This window comes from Schistocerca nitens, chromosome 10, assembly GCF_023898315.1.
Source record: "Schistocerca nitens isolate TAMUIC-IGC-003100 chromosome 10, iqSchNite1.1, whole genome shotgun sequence".
Classification (NCBI taxonomy): Eukaryota; Metazoa; Arthropoda; class Insecta; order Orthoptera; family Acrididae; genus Schistocerca; species Schistocerca nitens.
The window spans coordinates 208,153,932-208,172,452 of record NC_064623.1 but is presented as its reverse complement, the minus strand read 5'-3'; the positions used below and the strand labels follow the sequence as shown (position 1 = coordinate 208,172,452).

The window sequence follows — 18,521 nt, the reverse complement described above, 5'->3', positions numbered from 1 at the left end:
AAATTTAATGCAGACGATTTGCTCCTCTAACTCTCCCATCTAGAAATTCTCAGACCGTGCGACCAAACCTTTTTTTGACACATCACTGAACAGTAACTAAACGACGTACAACAATGACACTTCTGGCAGTTAAACATTAAACAGACGCACATCCAGGGATGCCAACCATATTTCGCTCCAACAGTGGCGAGAAATTACGAATGTTCCGGAATTTTTTGAACAGACCTCGTATACACTGATTATAGCTTTAATACTTGACTTGTTGTGTTAAACCTTTGACGTTAGACTATGGCAGCATTTTGAATAATTTCGCTCACAAATTATGTGACGTCCTGTAAATTAAGGTTTTTTTTCACCCATACGGACAGCAGGCGCGGTACTGTGACAGACAGACGCATGCCTACCCCGGATCGAATGAGCCCGACGGATTAACGTCGAGGGCCGGTGTACTGGCCCGCCTGGGTGTGGTTTTTAGGTGGTTCCCCACATCCCAAGAAGTGAATACTTGGCTGGTAGCCACGCCCCGACTCACTTACACGATTCGGAAATATTTCGTAAACGTTCTGACACTTGCACATGGATAATGCTAGCCGGAAACTGATGGATTACACAATATCCGTCTATGGGAGGCGGGAGACGAGGGGGGGGGGGATGCGAGAGAGGAAGGGCATCCGGTAACTATCTACCACTACCATTGCCAGTTCCAGTTTTTACCATGCCGAACGTGTATGCTTAGAGTCGATTGAGGAAGACACCTACCGTCAGTTTTCGCTGGTGCCCCGCCTAAATAGCTCAGCCCCACAGTGCAGTGAAAGATAAAGATGATTAAAGGTATGTCCACACGACGCCACTTTCGTCGTGCGCAATCGCAGACGCACGGGATTAAAAGGGCATGCACAAAAATTTGTGGAAAGAACGCATGTACGAATGGGCAGGTCTCGTGCCCAAACGTTGCGCCGTCTGTTACGAATCCCTTGAATTTTTTCCTTTACTTGGCAGCATGTGAGGAAAATGCGACAGGAACAGAAAACGCTAAAGCGACTGTAGGCAAAGAAGTATATAAACAACATAGGCACGAGAAAGTGATGACGTTTTGTCTGTAAATTTCAGGAAGAAGTCACAACTAGATTTTAGATTTTCTGCTTGGGGAAACTACAGCGGTAAAGTTGGCAATAAAATTTTCTTAGCTAATAGCTGACGACTTGCATACTTGTTTGAATTATTTATTCCTCTTTTCAAACAAAGCATTTGAGTTCTATCAAATCTGCAATTCGTAATGTGGAGTAATTGTTATATATTATTTGAATGTTTTATGTCTCTATTTCACTCTATGAAATGCCTAAGCTTGTAATTATCAGCGTATTTTGTTCCCACACAATCTGGCAATTTGTACGTGTCATCTGTAATTTCTGCCTTCATGTGTAATTACGACTCGTTCCATATCCATGCAACTCTTTTGCATACTGGATCAACGGAACATGAATAAATAAATAGAAATGAAATTGATTGTTCCTGAAACTGAGAAATACTTTAGTAATGGTTTTTAGTCGTCATCTGAAGGTTAATTTACTTCCAGTGCGTCATTTTATTTAATCATGAAACATGATATGTACGGCCTGGGTGGTCGAGCGGTTCTCGGCGCTACAGTCTGGAACCGCGCGACCGCTACGTCGCAGGTTCGAATCCTGTCTCGGGCATGGATGTGTGTGATGTCTTCAGGTTAGTTAGGTTTAACTAGTTGTAAGTTCTAGGGGACTGATGACCTTAGATGTTAAGTCCCACAGTGCTCAGAGCCATTTATGATATGTAGGTGAACGTCGTCGGACTTGATATGGGAATTTTATAGATCGGCTAGAACGTAGGTCGTGTTTTTCAGTTTCGTTTTTTGAAATGTCAGTACGTTTCATTTACATTTTCAGAAGTTTGTTGAGGAACCACACATACCCCATCACTTCTTCTGTTCGATATCAGGCTCCTCGCCCGTTGAGCTTTTAAGTCGCCATAGCATGAATATTTGTTCACTGTTTTCATATAAACGTGCCGGCCGGAGCGGTTCTAGGCGCTTCAGTCTGGAACCGTGCGACCGCTACGGTCGCAGGTTCGAATCCTGCCTCGGGCATGGATGTGTGTGATGTCCTTAGGTTAGTTAGGTTTAAGTAGTTCTAAGTTCTAGGGGACTGATGATCTCAGAAGTTAAGTCCCATAGTGCTCAGAGCCATTTGAACCATTTTTTTTTTCCTTCATATAAACCCCTATTAAATTTTTGAATTATTCTTCTCAGTTTTCCTACTTCGAAACTTGTGGTATCTCATTCTTTACAGAAATATGAACGGAGGCTTTTAACTAATACGTGACGTTCACGGCAATACATCTGTATTATTTATTCTAGTCTTGAGAAGCGGCATTCCACACGACTTCCTTCTTTGTCAGTAAGCATCTATAATCTCAAGTGTGCTTCCTTTGGAATTCAGCATTATTGCACAAATACGCATGCGTAGTTGCGCTGTTGGAAATTTATGCGCATGCGCAAAGTTGAACACAAAACAAAACATCGTGTGCACGCACCTTATCTGCCGTACTTTTGATTTAACTACATTTCCCTCTAAAGAAGAAGACGTAGAAATAATTTGTTTAATGTGCGGAGCATAGGTTGTAGATCAACAACGAATAAAGTTGTTTGTTGATTAAGTCATTAATTAAAGCAGGTCATACTCATCTTAGTTATCTTGATGTCGTCGTGATTGTTATTTCTCTTTCTTTAGTAATAAAACGTGGTATGAACTCGGTGCACGAGGCGTGGATTTTTGCACATTTCTGATCAAATTTCAAAATCTCGCAATAGTGCTTTCTTCAAACAATTCAGTCAATAATGAAGTACTTATAGCTTGGAAATAATATAAATAGGTAAACTCGAAATATTCTTGAATGAAATATTTTTTTAACGTATCCCTTGTCCGCCCACCGTAGCTGAGCGGTAAAAAATAAAGTAAAAATAAAACTAATAAAAAAACGGCCAGCGCGACACAATGTCAATTCTAAGGGCCCCGGGTTCGATTCCCGGCTGGGTCGGAGAATTTCTCCGCTCTGGGACTGGGTGTTGTGTTGTCCTAATCATCATTTCATCCCCATCGACGCGCAAGTGGTGGAAATGGCGTCAAGTCGGAAGACTTGTACACGGCGAACGGTCCACCCGGCGGGAGGCCCTATTCACACGACGACGACGACGACATATATCCCTTTTATGTATTTTAGACTTTTTTTTAAATATATCTTCACTCCTGACACTATTGTACAAAAACATAACTCTACGATGCACTTCACGTGGGTGCAGTGGAGTCGACTTACAGTCTTGCCTCCCCAGGTCCGTCCACCGTTACTACTCGAAACAGACTTCTGTACGACTCAACTACCACATTACGACTCCGTACCTACAATCTTCAGAAAGTAACGCAAAGCAGAGACGAAGACGTTACATTTCAACAGACGACACACTTTCATTAAGTATCGATATACTGTGATACACCATTTATGTAGAAAATAGTATTTAACTCAAGAGCATATTTTATAAACTATAATTTGTTAGGTAATTCTTAAATATAGTTCCTTTATAACGGATTTTTCGATACTTTGTGTTCGCTGAGAATAAGTGCAGCTGCTGATACGTGCTACAGCAGTCAAGACAGATCACGACAGTGTTTTCAGATAACAGGCGAAAATAAAAGGATTTTAATAATGTGGAGGAAATGACATAAAATGATAAATGAAATTTCAAATATAGATCCCAAAACATCAGAATGGATCCGCAAACACACACAGAGAAAATATGTTGCCTAACTGCTAAGAACTATCGCAAGGATGAGTGTTGTATAGAGGTATTCGTTACTCACAGTTGTATCGTTTATCTACTATCGCACAAGTGTTACCGAAGTAAAGGTCCGTCTCAGCAGGCACTGTGCAGTTGGCAGCCCCTAACGCACCACCGACCTCTCGTGTTCCGCTGTCGAGGTGCGTGCAGCTCTGCAAGCAGCTAGCTGCTAGCTGAACACTGCGAAATTCGCACGATACGACCTGTCTCCATTACACGCGTGGTTAAGGGAGATCGAGTGCCCCAAATTGGTGCAACGTAACTAAAATTTAAAAAGAAAATGAATTTACTTGGAAATGCTGTGCCTTCATAAAACTCCACATAATGCACTAATTTTTTTTCACAATCTTTGGTTCCATTTATTCCGTGTATTATTTTATTGTAACGACACAGCATCTATATTACTAAAACGCTCTCCCGGAAACCGGCATCAGTTGCAGCGAAGGGTGAACAGCAATTCAATGATCCCGGCGGAGGTTCGACTCCTCCCTCGGGCGTGGGTGAGTGCGTGTATGTCCTTAGGATAATTTAGGTTAAGTAGTGTGTATGCTTAGGGACTGATGGCCTTAGCAGTTAAGTCCAATAAGATTTCAAACACACAGCTATGCAATTTTCAATATTTCGCGTAATTTTAGAGAGTAGTTTAAAATTTTGGAGCCAATGGCCTTGCCGCAGTGGTAACACCGGTTCCCGTCGGATCACCGAAGTTAAGCGCTGTCGGGCTGGGCTAGTCCGTGGATGGGTGACCATCCTGTCTACTAAGCGCTGTTGGCGAGTGGATTCCACTCACCCCTTATGAGGCAACATTGAGGAGCTACTTGATTGAGAAGTAGCGGCTCCGGTCTCGTAAATTGACATACGGCCGGGAGAGCGGTGTGCTGACCACATGCCCCTCCATATCCGCATCTAGTGACGCCTGTGGGCTGAGGATGACACGGCGGCCGGTCGGAACCGTTGGGCCTTCCAAGGCCTGTTCGGACGGAGTTTGGTTTTGGTTTACAATTTTAACCAAAGTGAAGCTAAAATAAACTTCGTTCGAATAGGTCTATGAAGATCCAACTTTACTGACCGACCGCCGTGTCATCCTCAAACCATAAGCGTCACTGGATGCGGATATTGAAGGGCGTGATATCAGCACACCGCACTCGCGGCCGTTGTCAGTTTTCGTGAGCGGAACCGCAAGTTCTCAGTCAAGTGGCAGCTCTGTTGGCCTCAGAAGGGCTGCGTGCGCCCCGCTTGCCAACAGCGCTCGGCAAATCGGACGGTCACCCATCCAAGCGCAAGCCAAGCCCGACAACTCTTAACTTCCGTGATGTGGCAGGAACCGTTGTTACTACTGCGGCAAGACCGTCGGCGTAAGTTTTTAAAGTGCTTTCATAATCTGCTCGTTAAGTTGCATAATCTCATGTTACAAGCTTAACACACTAAGACAGGAGTAGAGACTGTGTGTTTGTTTTCAAGCAGCGTAAGTGACGGTGCGTAAATACACGGATTGTATTCATCCAGTATTTGAGAATGAGGGCACTTAAGATCTTGCAACAAATGTGACACATAACTTAAAACTTTAATGAAACTTTGTCACGGGCGCTCCCCACAAGTTGATAAAGGGAAAGAAAAGTTAACCGCTTACTACATTTTCGCTACTCATGTGGTAAGACTGCAGCATCAGGCATCACGTTTTAACTCATTACTTGTGTAGTACCGACCCTATATCCGCAACACGGTTTGCAAGCGGTATCTATATGTATCAATAAACGTACTGGAAAGTCATATCAGTGCGCGGCACATAGTTAAAGACATACAACGTCATTAACACTGACCCACTGAAATTTTCGTTCTAATACGTGGAACATGAAACATTTCCCAGGATTCTACAACTGACCGACGTCAGCGATATAGGCCTATAGTCATGTGGTCTGTTCGACGACCCTTCTTGAAAACGAGAAATACCTATGCTTTCTTTCGAATCATCAGGTACACGTCGCTCCTCCAAAGACATAAGATACACTGCGGCTAGAAGAGGGACAAGTTATTCGGTATACCCTATGTAGAATCATATCGATATCCCGTCAGGTGCCATTGGTCTCCCCTCCGTGGAGCGATTTTAGTTGCTTTTCTACCCTTTGACCACTTTCCGATGTCAGCCCTTTTGTCGTTTGTGCAACGATTTAAGAGGCTCTACAGGGCGATACTCCTCTGTGAAAAAAGGACGTTTAGTAATTTCAGCCTCTTCTGTGTCACCGTCCATTCCACTGCCATTTTAATCGAAGGTCTGGATAGATGACTTCGATCCGTTCACTGATTTAACATAGATCAAGACTTCGTAGGATTTTCTGTCAACTACGTGGACAGAATTTGGCTTTCGAAATCGTTGAACACTTTGCACGTGGCTCTCCCAACGCTAGTTTTGGTTTCGTATAACCTCTCCCTGTGAGGCTTTGACTACGTTTAGAATAGCAGGAGAGACGCTCAGTGACTCGGTACGGGCTTTTGTTGAAGTTTCGAGAACATACCTTCACCGAGGAGTCAAGCAGTATATTGCTCCCTCCTACGTATATCTCGCGAAGAGACCATGAGGATAAAATCAGAGAGATTAGAGCCAACACAGAGGCATACCGACAGTCTTTCTTTCCACGAACAATACGAGACTGGAATATAAGGGAGAACCGATAGCGGTACTCAAGGTACCCTCCGCCACACACCGTCAGGTGGCTTACGGAGTATGGATGTAGATGTAGATATAGAGATACGTGAAAAATTATCTTTTACTTCAAATGAAACACACATTACCCATATGAGGACACTTAGTGACTTTCAACAAATTTTGAGCATAATTCCAAGTCTTCTATAAACGTTTCTCACTTGCATCGTTAACGTCAAATATTTAACACATTAAAACTCTCTTGTAAAGTAATCAGACATTTGAAGCTGTTTTATACATACGAGTTCGATCCTTCAAAGAGTCGGGGGCTTAATGATATGTAACTAAAATGGAAAAACTGTCAGTTAAAATAATAAATTGTATCCTACAAATTCTAATAATTTTGTCACAGACAAAAATATTCTTTTCCGAGCTTCGGTGTTAATTGTTACTTTTTAATGCCGGCTCAAAGAATGTCCAGCGAAATAACATTTTCTTTGGCATGAAACATTTTTGAACTTTCGTAAATCCTGCCGCACGACTATGACATTGCGTCCTAACCCGGCGTGGAATGTGGCGTAAACTTCCCAGTGGCGGGCCATTCAGCGGCCGCAACAGTAGCGCATAAAAAGTGTGTTCCACGCATTTTTACTCTTCGAGTTCCTGTCATCTCTGCAGCAGACTTGTGTCTCTTGTTTGTCTCACCGAGTGTGCTCATCTGGTAGCAAAAATTTGCTCAGTTACATCCAAACGTTGGGACGTCTTTATTTCTGTTCATAATGAAGTTGCAAGAGCTCATTGCTCATTATTTCACGAGCCACTGGTCATTGTTCCAGGTGCAAACTGGTTAAAAATCTCTTTATCGTCGTCATTCCCTGGTTGTGTCTGCTCAGCTTCTCTTGCCCTCTCACCACGTATCTATCTCCACTCTTCCATGTCTCGTCCTCTCCTCTTCCCTAACTCCAACGATCCATCTGTCTCTCTTCCTATAGCTCTTTCGCCTGTTGTCATTTCATGGGCGTGTGTTAGTATCCTGCCAACTTCATTCTTTCGACATGCCCATGACATCTCAAACTTGTCCTTTCTCTGGTGTCTTGCATAGGCTTCTCGCTCACTACTTCTCTCACCGTCTAAATCCTTAACCTATTCATTCAAGTAACCACTATACTGCTTTTTTGGAATTTCGTGTGCTATGTCCGTATCCTGCTCACCACCATTTTTTCTTCTCATTACCCACGTTTCTGATGCAACCGTATTGGACCATAGTAAGCTCGGTAGAACATTTGCTTACTTTTTGATGGTACATTACTAAGCTAACGATTAAGGCGGCCACTGGCGGTGGGTACGGAATCTTGGTTCGAGTCCGGCTGTGGCCCATATTTGATTGTGACGACATACTGACATAGAAAGTCCATTGAAGAAAAAAAAAAAAAAAACTAACCGGAGGCTGCAAATTGAAAGCCACTTAAGGAACGTAATTTCATTGCCCGTAGAAGAAGGTGAGGTCCCTATAATACCGATGAGTCCCTAAACTTGCCGCTAGAGGCACGTGGGCGCTCACCCACGTGACGACAGAGGGAATACGCGCACGCATCGACCGCCGAGTGCAGTCAGTGATGCTGAAGACAGAGAAGTGGCGGCTTCAGAGGAAGAGCAAAGAGCGGACGGAGTGCGGGGAACGGAAGTTAACTGAAGAAAGGCACAAGTGTATAGAGAACACTGCGTGTCCATCGCAAGGGTCAAGGTGTGGCACAAGCGATTCAGAGATGGACGGAAGTCGTTCTACGACGATGCACTGTCAAGAACGCCACGCCGCAATACTGACAGCATTGCTCAGTAGGTGGATGCCCTCGTTACTGAAGACGGGCGCGTCACGATGGAAGCCATTGCTCCAGAGGTCGGATTGAGCGTCGGAAGTGTTCACGCCATCATCAAGGGCAGATTGAAATTCCGCGAAGTGTGCACCCAATCGGTGCTTCGCAGCGTTTAACCGGCACAAAAACATTGATAGCAGCTTCCACTCTCGCAGGCACACGTTCAGACAGGTGCGGGAAGGTTTCTTGGGGAATGGCAGCCCATGCTTCATGGAGTGCTGCACTGAGGGGAGGTATCGATGTCGGTCGATGAGGCCTGGCACCAAGTCGGCTTTCCAAAATATCCCAAACGTGTTCTATGGGAGTCAGGTCAAGACCCTGTGCAGGCCATTCACTTACAGGGATGTTACTATCGTGTTACCACTCCGCCACAGGCTGTGCATTATAAACAGGTGCTCGATCGTGTTGAAAGATGCAATCATCATACCCGAATTGCTCTCAAACAGTGAGAAGCAAGAGGGTGCTTAAGGGGGGTAGGACGTCAAACGGGCCGACTTGGAACAGGAGAGCCACCACAAGACATTTCAATTTCCACTGTCTATACTTTTACAAAGAAATTTATAAAACTTTGTCAGCATGACCAGGAAGGATTCAGAATTCACACTCTTAGCAATGGAAGTTGTAAAACATAACGAAATAATTTTTTTACATGTGAAATTTCATCATTTTTCGATGAATTTTGCACAGCATACAAACCGTAGTGTATGAAACTCTAGGATTTTCAAAATCTATTAAAAACTGTGGTAAAAATTGAGGTAATTAACTACAAAATTTGTGTTTTTTCTATACATGAAGTTTAAAATACAACAGCTCATTCGTTTTTTCATAAATTAAATAAATTCTAAAGTTTCCTGCACCTGTAAGTATGGTACGTACGCTGTGCAAAATTCATCGAAGAATCTCTAACTTATGAAGAAAAGTGTACCTTTAGCAACAAATGCAGCCATTAGTAAGTGAAAGAAATGATGAATTTTCACACGCAAAAAAAATTTATTTTGTTATGTTTTCGAACTTCCACTGCAATGAGTGTGAATCCTGAATCCTTCCTGGTGATGCTGACAAAGTTTTATGAATTTATTGGTAAAAGTATAGACAGTGGAGATTAAAATGTCCTGTGATGCCTCTCCTGCTCTAAGTCGGCCCGTTTGACGTCCTACCTCCCTTAAACCATCAATGTAGGCCTGTGCTGTGATAGCGCCACGCAAACCAACAAGGGGTGCAAGCCCCCCTCCCACGGAAAACACGACCAACCGTAACAACGCTGCCTCCGAATTTTACTGTTGGCACTACACACCCCGGCAGATGAAGTTCACCGGCCATTCGCCCTACCCACACCCTGCCATCGGATCGACACAGTGTGTACCGTGATTCTGCACTCCACACAACCTTTTTCCACTGTTCAATCGTCCAATGTTTACGCTCCTTACACCAAGCGAAGCTTTGCTTGGCATTTATCGGCGTAATGTGTGGCTTATGAGCAGCCGCTTGACCATGAAACCCAAGTTTTCTTACCTCCCGCTTAACTGGCATAGTACTTGCAGTGGATATTGATGCAATTTTAGATTTCTGTGTGATAGTGTGCATAGATGTCTGCGTATTACACATTACGGCCCTCTTCAGCTTGTCGGTGGTCTCTGTCAGATAACAGACGAGGTCGGCCTGTACGCTTTCGTGCTGTACATGTCCCTTCACGTTTCCACTTCACTATCACATCTTCTTCTTCTTCTTCTTTTTTTTTTTTTTTTTTTTTTTTTTTAAATAATCTCATTTCGTTCGTTTTAGTTCGTTGCATCTGCTCGGTGCGGACGTCGCAAGACAGCCGTTTCAGTTCGCTGTTTATCCATTAACTCAGTTTTTTTTTTATTATAGAGGGCTGCTAACCCTCTGACCGAACACGCTGAGCTACCGTGCCGGCTGACATCGGACACAGTGGACCTAGGAATGTTTAGGAGTGTGGAAATCTTGCGCACAGACGTATGACACAAGTGACACCCAATCACCTGACCACGTTCGAATTCTGTGAGTTCCGTGGAGCGCCCCATTCCGCTCTCTCAAGATGTCTAATGACTACTCAGGTCGCTGATATGGAGTGCCTGGGAGAAGGTGGCAGCACAATGCACCTGATATTAAAAAGGCATGTTTTTTGGGGTGTCCGGATACTTTTGATCACATTGTGCAGAAGTTTCTGTTTATAGGCGTCCAGATCGTATTTTAATCCCCCCCGTCACACATTTAAAATGACGATTAACGGTGAGTAGGGGCCAGTAGAGGTGTTGACGAGAGTGCAGGCGCGCCAGCGTCATTAGGACGGAGTGGTAGCCGGGCCGGCCGGCTGGTACGGCCGGTGACCCAGCAGGCGCCGCGTGACGGCCGGGGATCGATACGAGGGCCCCCAGCACAGCACACCGCGGCACACCTCGGCACACCACGCCAGCCGTCTCGGGCCGCCTCTCCCCCTCCTCAGCGCTCACCCCTCCAACACATGGACTGAGCGACCTTACCCAGTGCGCTGTCCTCGATGGTGAGTGTTCATCGCAGGTGAGGGTATCATCTGGAGTGCCCCAGGGAAGTGTGGTAGGTCCGCTGTTGTTTTCTATCTACATAAACGATCTTTTGGATAGGCTGGATAGCAATGTGCGGCTGTTTGCTGATGATGCTGTGGTGTACGGGAAGGTGTCGTCGTTGAGTGACTGTAGGAGGGTACAACATCACTTGGACAGGATTTGTGACTGGTGTAAAGAATGCCAGCTAACTCTAAATATAGATAAATGTAAACTAATGCAGATGAATAGCAAAAATAATCCCGTAAAGTTTGAAGACTCCATTAGTAGTGTGGAGTTTGACGCAGTCACGTCGATTAAATATTTGGGCGTAACATTGCAGAGCGATATGAAGTGGGACGAGCATGTAATGGCAGTTGTGGGGAAGGCGGATAGTCGTCTTCGGTTCATTGGTAGAATTTTGGGAAGATGTGGTTCATCTGTAAAGGAAACCGCTTATAAAACACTAATACGACCTATTCTTGAGTACTGCTCGACCGTTTGGGATCCCTATCAGGTCGGATTGAGGGAGGACATAGAAGCGATTCAGAGGCGGGTTGCTAGATTTGTTACTGGTAGGTTTGATATAACGCGAGCGTTACGGAAATGCTTCAGGAACTCGGGTGGGAGTCTCTAGAGGAAAGGAGGCGTTCTTTTCGTGAATCGCTACTGACGAAATTTAGAGAACCAGCATCTGAGGTTGACTGCAGTACAATTTTACTGCCGCCAACTTACATTTCGCGGAAAGACCACAAAGATAAGATAAGAGAGATTAGGGCTCGTACAGAGGCATATAGGCAGTCATTTTTCCCTCGTTCTGTTTGGGAGTGGAACAGGGAGAGAAGATTCTAGTACCCTCCGCCACGCACCGTATGCCGGATTGCGGAGTACGTGTGTTGATGTAGATGTAGATACCCATTCCCGACGTTCACATCTCGAAAACAGTCCGGGCTGGTCTATGGGACTCGAAGCCGGGACCGAGCGAAGCATAGCCGCGGTAGAGAGCCTTGACGGATATTCTCGAGGGGGGGGGGGGGGGGCGGCAAACACCCGTCGGGCTATCCCTCTATACACTGGTGTGCGAAACAAAGGACGAGAGTAACTTGCGGTTGGCGGGTCGCTGCTAGATAACGTAGGTCGATCAAGCTTCCACCATATGTAGAGATATTCCGCTGTAGAATAGAACAGTACAGGAGGTATCTGAACGAAACTCGCAATGACACGAACAGAAATGACACTTTTATTCAAAGACAATAATTACATAGAATTCACCGCGGTAATTCATGGTCTGCTTGACCTTGCATAAGGCGGTGGACATTTTTTTTTATAGGATGTGCGGTCAGCACGGACGGCAATGCAACGAGCTCCTATGCTGGCCACAAGCTTCGTGACGTCGTCTTGTGACACGGCGTTCCTTCCTTCCACCAGAACGATGACAGCTGCTGGGCGGTCGTTCGGTCACGTGGCCGCGTTGCAGTACGCCTCCCCAACCTGTCCCACACTTGTTTGATGGGTTTTAAGTTGGAGCAGCGAGCAGGCCGGTCTATTCCCCGAAGATCCTCTCGTCCCAAGAGCTCTTCTACGTACGCCGTTCGATGCGCTCGCAGATTGTCATCCATAAATATCAAGACAGGGCTCAATGCGGCAACGAAAACACGCACATGGCGAAGGAGTACAGTGTCTTAATGTTGACCGTACGGCAAGTCGAAAAAGAGGGACGGGGGAGTGAGAGATAGATACGTCTGTATGATAAATCCCTTCCCTAGAAAATTTCTCTCCTCCATTGCTTCCCTGTATTACCACACAAGGCGTGTCACTGATCTCATTTGTACTAAGATTGCAGTACATGCGACGTGTCTATTTGCTTCCACCACCCTAAGTGGAATGCATAACTTCTAACAAATGTTCACCAACCTGTAGTCTTCTACAGTTGTTGTCCCTTGCGCACAAATCAGCACATACGTCGTGAATCAGTTATCTTGAGGCTGTAAGAAACTCTTAGCGAGGAACTGATATTATGTGAATGATTAAATAATCTATTATTTTGTTTACACGGTATGCCATTCGCTTTTTATTAGCAGAATACGAGAAACTGCCCAATTAAATCCTAATTTATGGCTGAGAAATAATTTCCATTATGCAATAAAATAATGACCTGCGTATTTCCGTAATTACTATCACACCTTTCTCAATTACATGTCCACATGACCAGAAATTGCTAACAAATTCTTAACTGACACCGACCGCGGCAGACATGTCCGTCCTCCGACACTGACGAACCAGCTCTAAGCTTGCAAGGGAACCTCCCCATCGCACCCCCTCAGATTTAGTTATAAGTTGGCACAGTGGACAGGCCTTGAAAAACTGAACACAGATCAATCGAGAAAACAGGAAGAATTTGTGTGGAACTATGAAAAAAAAAATAAGTAAAATATACAAACTGAGCAGTCCATGCGCGAGATAGGCAACATCAAGGATAATGTGAGCTCAGGAGCGCCGTGGTCTCGTGCTTGGCGTGAGCAGCTGGGGAACGAGAGGTCCTTGGTTCGAGTCTTCCTTCGAGTGAAAAGTTTAATTCCTTATTTTCAGTTTATGTGACAAACTGTTATGTTTTCAACACTTTTTTGGGAGTGATTATCACCTCCACAAGAAAACCTAAATCGGGCAAGGTAGAAGAATCTTTTTACCCATTCGCCAAGTGTACAAGTTAGGTGGGTCGACAACATATTCCTCTCATGTGACGCACATGCCGTCACCAGTGTCTTATAGAATATATCAGACGCGTTTTCCTGTGGAGGAATCGGTTGACCTATGACCTTACGATCAAATGTTTTCGCTTCCCATTGGAGAGGCACGTCCTTTCGTCTACTAATCGCACGGTTTTGCGGTGCGGTCGCAAAACACAGACACTGAACTTATTATAGTGAACAGAGACGTCAATGAACGAACGGACAGATCATAACTTTGCGAAAATAAAGAAAGTAAACTTTTCACTCGAGGGAAGACTTCAAGGAAGGACCTCTCGTTCTGCAGCTGCTCACGTTAACCACGGGACCACGGCGCTCCTGAGCTCAGACTATCCTTGATATTGCGTATCTTGCGCATGGACTACTCAGTTTGTATATTTTGCTTATTTTTTCATAGTTCCACACAACTTTATCCCGTTTTCTCGATTGATCTGTGTTCAGTTTTTCAAGGCCTATCCACTGTGCCAACTTATAACTAAATCTGAGGGGGGTGCGATGGGGAGGTTCCCTTGTTAGTGCCGAACCCCTTCGCCTGCTAGCCAAGATAGGCGCGATCCGGAGATCACCGAAGTGCTTCCTCTGCCATTTCGTTTAGCAGTTGTTTATTATTCTGCTGGTTATTAATACTTGTGAAATAATGGAATGAAGGCACGCTATTGAGAGTTGCTTCAGTACGAAATGCAAGTAAATACGCTGTTAAGTACGTCTAATATTAGTAACAGTATTTTGGCACAACTTCGGAACGCGGCACCCAATGGCGGAGGACACCACAATTTAGGCGGTCTGTCTCTCGCGATACCCGTGCCGAACAAACCATCAGCCTGTGGTAACTCATACCACATTACGTCATCTTTCAACTGCTGCCTTCTCAACAGCTCTAAGAGCAGCTTCTTGTAGCCGAATATATGGCAGGAATATTATAACAGGGGCGTGTACAGTTACCAAAAATTTGGAGGTCAGTGCACCCGTACAACATTGACATCCCACACCAGAACACCTGGCCCACCAAAAGGATCATGTTCTACAATACTGGGCGCAACGTCATATGACAAGACCAGGGAACACAGAATGCGCCCAAGAAGATAGTCAAACATGACCGTTTTGGTGGTCCAGGTGTACGATATCGTGAGGCATAATGTTTGACAATCATACTGATCACCAAATAAACGTGGCACGCTTTCACCTGCGTCTCCTCTGGGGAGAATGGACTGGCCTGCACGTTACCCTGACTTACTTCACACTGAGTGCGCGTGAGTTGAGTGGGAGACACGTATTGCGTGTCCACATGTACCAGCAACCGTCCAGCAGTTGTCAGCCACGCTGGTGGAGCAAAGGAACGCTCTGTTTCAGGAACTCCTTGCCAGCAGCATGGGACAAATTTTGGCAGTCGCCTACAAAAACGTTTGTCCATACTTCGTTATTCCTTTCTGTGGTTTCGTGAGATGACTTTCCGCGAATTCACGGATTATTCGTCTCAGGATCCTTCTTGTTCTCGGTCTTCTAACTGGTGTGAAGTTCACCGCCTGGGCTTTGTGCCCTGTTTGAGGCCCTTCACTTCAAAGTAGTCCCTAGCAGACAATTTCCTGAACTGTTGGTTGAATGTGTTCAGTCTCTCTGTTGCCCTACGGCTTTCACCCTATACAGCTCCCTCTAGTGTCTGGAACTTCTGCAAAGCGATGTGTGCACAGTGATCATTCTTCTAATACAGCTTTACGAGCAGAGGGCGATCCTGCATAGAGGCAGTCTTGGCGAAGGTCTCAGACGCGAAAGGAGGAAAAGCCGTGTACCCGGCGTGTTTATACCAACTTGAGTGGGTCGTGTGCATGACACGTGTTTTGATTTACGTATGCTGACACATACAGCGCTATCTATTGGTCAGTTTTAACACAATTTTTTTTTCTTCTGCCGATAATATTCCGTTGTAATTTTCGTGATTCTGACGAGTGGTGTTATTTCTAGAGTGTTTCGAAAGTTTAATTCGTGTACCCTTGATGACTGCACGACAGAGAGTAATCCTCGCCTGGGTCCGTCAACACTGACATTGGAATGTTGATGACTGGAAACATGTTTCCTGGTGTGACGAGTCTCGTCTCAAATTGTATCGAGCGGATGGACGTGTACGGATAAGGAGAAAACTCATGAATCCATGGACCCTGCCCGTCATCAGGGGACTGTTCAAGCTGTTGGAGGCTCTATAATGGTACGGGGGCGTGTGCAGTTGGAGTGATCTGGGACACCTGTTACGTCTAGATACGACTCTGACGGGTGACACGTACCTAAGCATTCTGTCGGATCACTTGCATCCACTCATGTCCATTGTGCATTCCGACAGACTTCGACAATTTCAGCAGGACAATGTGACACCCCACAAGTGCAGGATTGCTACAGAGTGGCTCCAGGTACACTCTTCTGAGTTTAAACACTTCCGCTGGCCACGAAATTCCCCAGACGTGAACATTACTGAGCATATCTGGGATGCCTTCCAACGTGCTGTCCACAAAAGATCTCCACCCCCTCGTACTCTTACGGATTTGTGGACAGCCCTGCAGGATTCTTGGTGTCAATGCACTCCAGCACTACTTCAGACATTAGTCGAGTCCATGCCACGTCGTGTTGCGGCGCTTCTGCATGCTCGCAGGGGCCTTACACGCTATTGGGGACGTGTACCAGTTGTTTTTTTTTTCGCTCTTCAGTGTATTTGTAGCCAGAATTCGATTATGAAACTTTGCGATGTTGTATTTAAAGAATCGATCTAATGAATTACGCAGTAAAAAAAGTCGAGTTTTTTTCGCAATTGTGCCCTACCTCTGCGCTGCTGGTCGGAAGTGGCTGTTAACTTTGGCGCGAGCAGGCGCGTGCGTGAAGTGCGTGGACTTTGGCGGGGCGAGCAGTGGTTAGGCGCGGAAGCCCCGCGTCGCGCTGCGACCGTGATGTGTAGCGCCTGCTTAATGCGTGGCGTGGGAGGAGGGCGCGTCTGATACGGCTTCATCGCCTGCCTGCCTGCTTGCCCAGGGCGGGCGGCTGTGGAGCGTACCACCCACCTAGCAGCAGGACTCCGTTCGCAGGCGGTTCTCTCTCTCTCTCTCTCTCTCTCTCTCTCTCCCTCTCCCTCTCTCTGCCTCTCCCTGCCTCTCCCCGCCCCCCCCCTCTCTCTCTCTCTCTCTCTCTCTCTCTCTCTCCCCCTCCCTCTCTCTGCCTCTCCCTGCCTCTCCCCCCTCCCTCTCTCTCCCTCTCCCTCTCTCTCCCTCTCTCTCTCTCTCCCTCTCTCTCTCTCTCTCCCTCTCCCCCTCTCCCTTCCTCTCCCTCTCTGCCTGCCTCTCTCTCTCTCTCTCTCTCTCTCTCTCTCTCTCTCTCTCTCTCTCTCCCCCACACTCTCCCTCTCTCTCTCCCTCTCTGTCTCCCTGCCTCTCTCTCTCTCTCTCTCTCTCTCTCTCTCTCTCTCTCTCTCTCTCTGTGTCTCCCTGCCTCTCTCTCTCTCTCTCTCTCTCTCTCTCTCTCTCTCTGTGTCTCCCTGCCTCTCTCTCTCTCTCTCTCTCTCTCTCTCTCTCTCTCCCTCCCTCTCTCTCTCTCCCACTCCCTCTCCCCCGCCCTCTCTCTCCCCCCTCTCTCTCTCCCACACCCTCTCCCCCGCCCCTCTCCCCCGCCCTCTCTCTCCCCCCTCTCTCTCTCCCACACCCTCTCCCCCGCCCCTCCCCTTCCCTCTCTACCTCCATGCGTCCAGTACTCTTCATTGCTCCCTATGCAAGTGACTGAGATGGACTTGAACTAACCGATAGCAGCAATAGGCTATTTTCCCATCTTAAAAATATGGTTCGGACTGTTGTTATTCTGATATGACATTCAAAATTTTCAAAAGGCATGTGTTACTTTTGTGTAATTGATGCTTAACAATAATTAAATTTGGGGACTCGATCAAGTGATCGAAAACGCTCTGTTGTTTGCTGATACTCTGTCTAACAAGGGAACCTCCCCATCGCACCCCCCTCAGATTTAGTTATCACAGTGGACAGGCCTTGAAAAACTGAACACATGTGAATCGAGAAAGCAGGAAGTAGTTGTGTGGAACTATGGAAAAAATAAGTAAAATATACAAACTGAGTAGTCCATGTGCAAGATAAGCAACATCAAGCATAGTGTCAGTTCAGGAGCGCCGTGGTCCCGTGGTTAGCGTGAGCAACTGCGGAACGAGAAGAGGTCCTTGGTTCAAGTCTTCCCTCGGGTGAAAATTTTACTTCATTTATTTTCGCAAAGTTATGATCTGTCAGTTCGTTCATTGACGTCTCTGTTCACTGTAATAAGTTTAGTGTCTGTGTTTTGCGACCGCACCGCAAAACCGTGCGATTAGTAGACGAAAGTACGTGCCTCTCCAATGGGAACCGAAAACATTTGATCGCAAGGTCATAGGTCAACCGATTCCTCCACAGGAAACACGTCTGATATATGTGCGTCACATGACAGGAATATGTTGTCGACTCACCTAACTTGTACACTTGGCGAATGGGTAAAAAGATTCTTCTACCTTGGCCGATTTAGGTTTTCTTGTGGATGTGATAATCACTCCCAAAAAAGTGATGAAAACAAAAGAGTTTGTCACATAAACTGCAACAAATGAATGCAACAGTTTCACAGTCACACAGTTTTCCCTGTGCTCTGTCAAAACATATGTTTGTAACGTTTTCCAATTTTTTCCGTGTGTAGACCGTCAAATCCTGCATATGTCCAAGCAAATCTGAACATGTCCTGGAATTTTCGAGAGCGAAGTTGATTGTGTGAGTGCCTGAACTTTGATAATTGACACACGGCAATTGCTAGAAAATAAAAAAGTTAAAATTTTTACTCGAGGGACGACTTGAA

At 45.8% G+C, this 18,521-nt stretch overlaps 1 pseudogene; it reads left to right on the top strand.

Moving 5' to 3' along the window:
• The first annotated feature begins 4,521 nt into the window (after window positions 1-4,521).
• Window positions 4,522-4,639, top strand: LOC126211016 (5S ribosomal RNA; annotated as a pseudogene).
• Window positions 4,640-18,521: the final 13,882 nt, after the last annotated feature.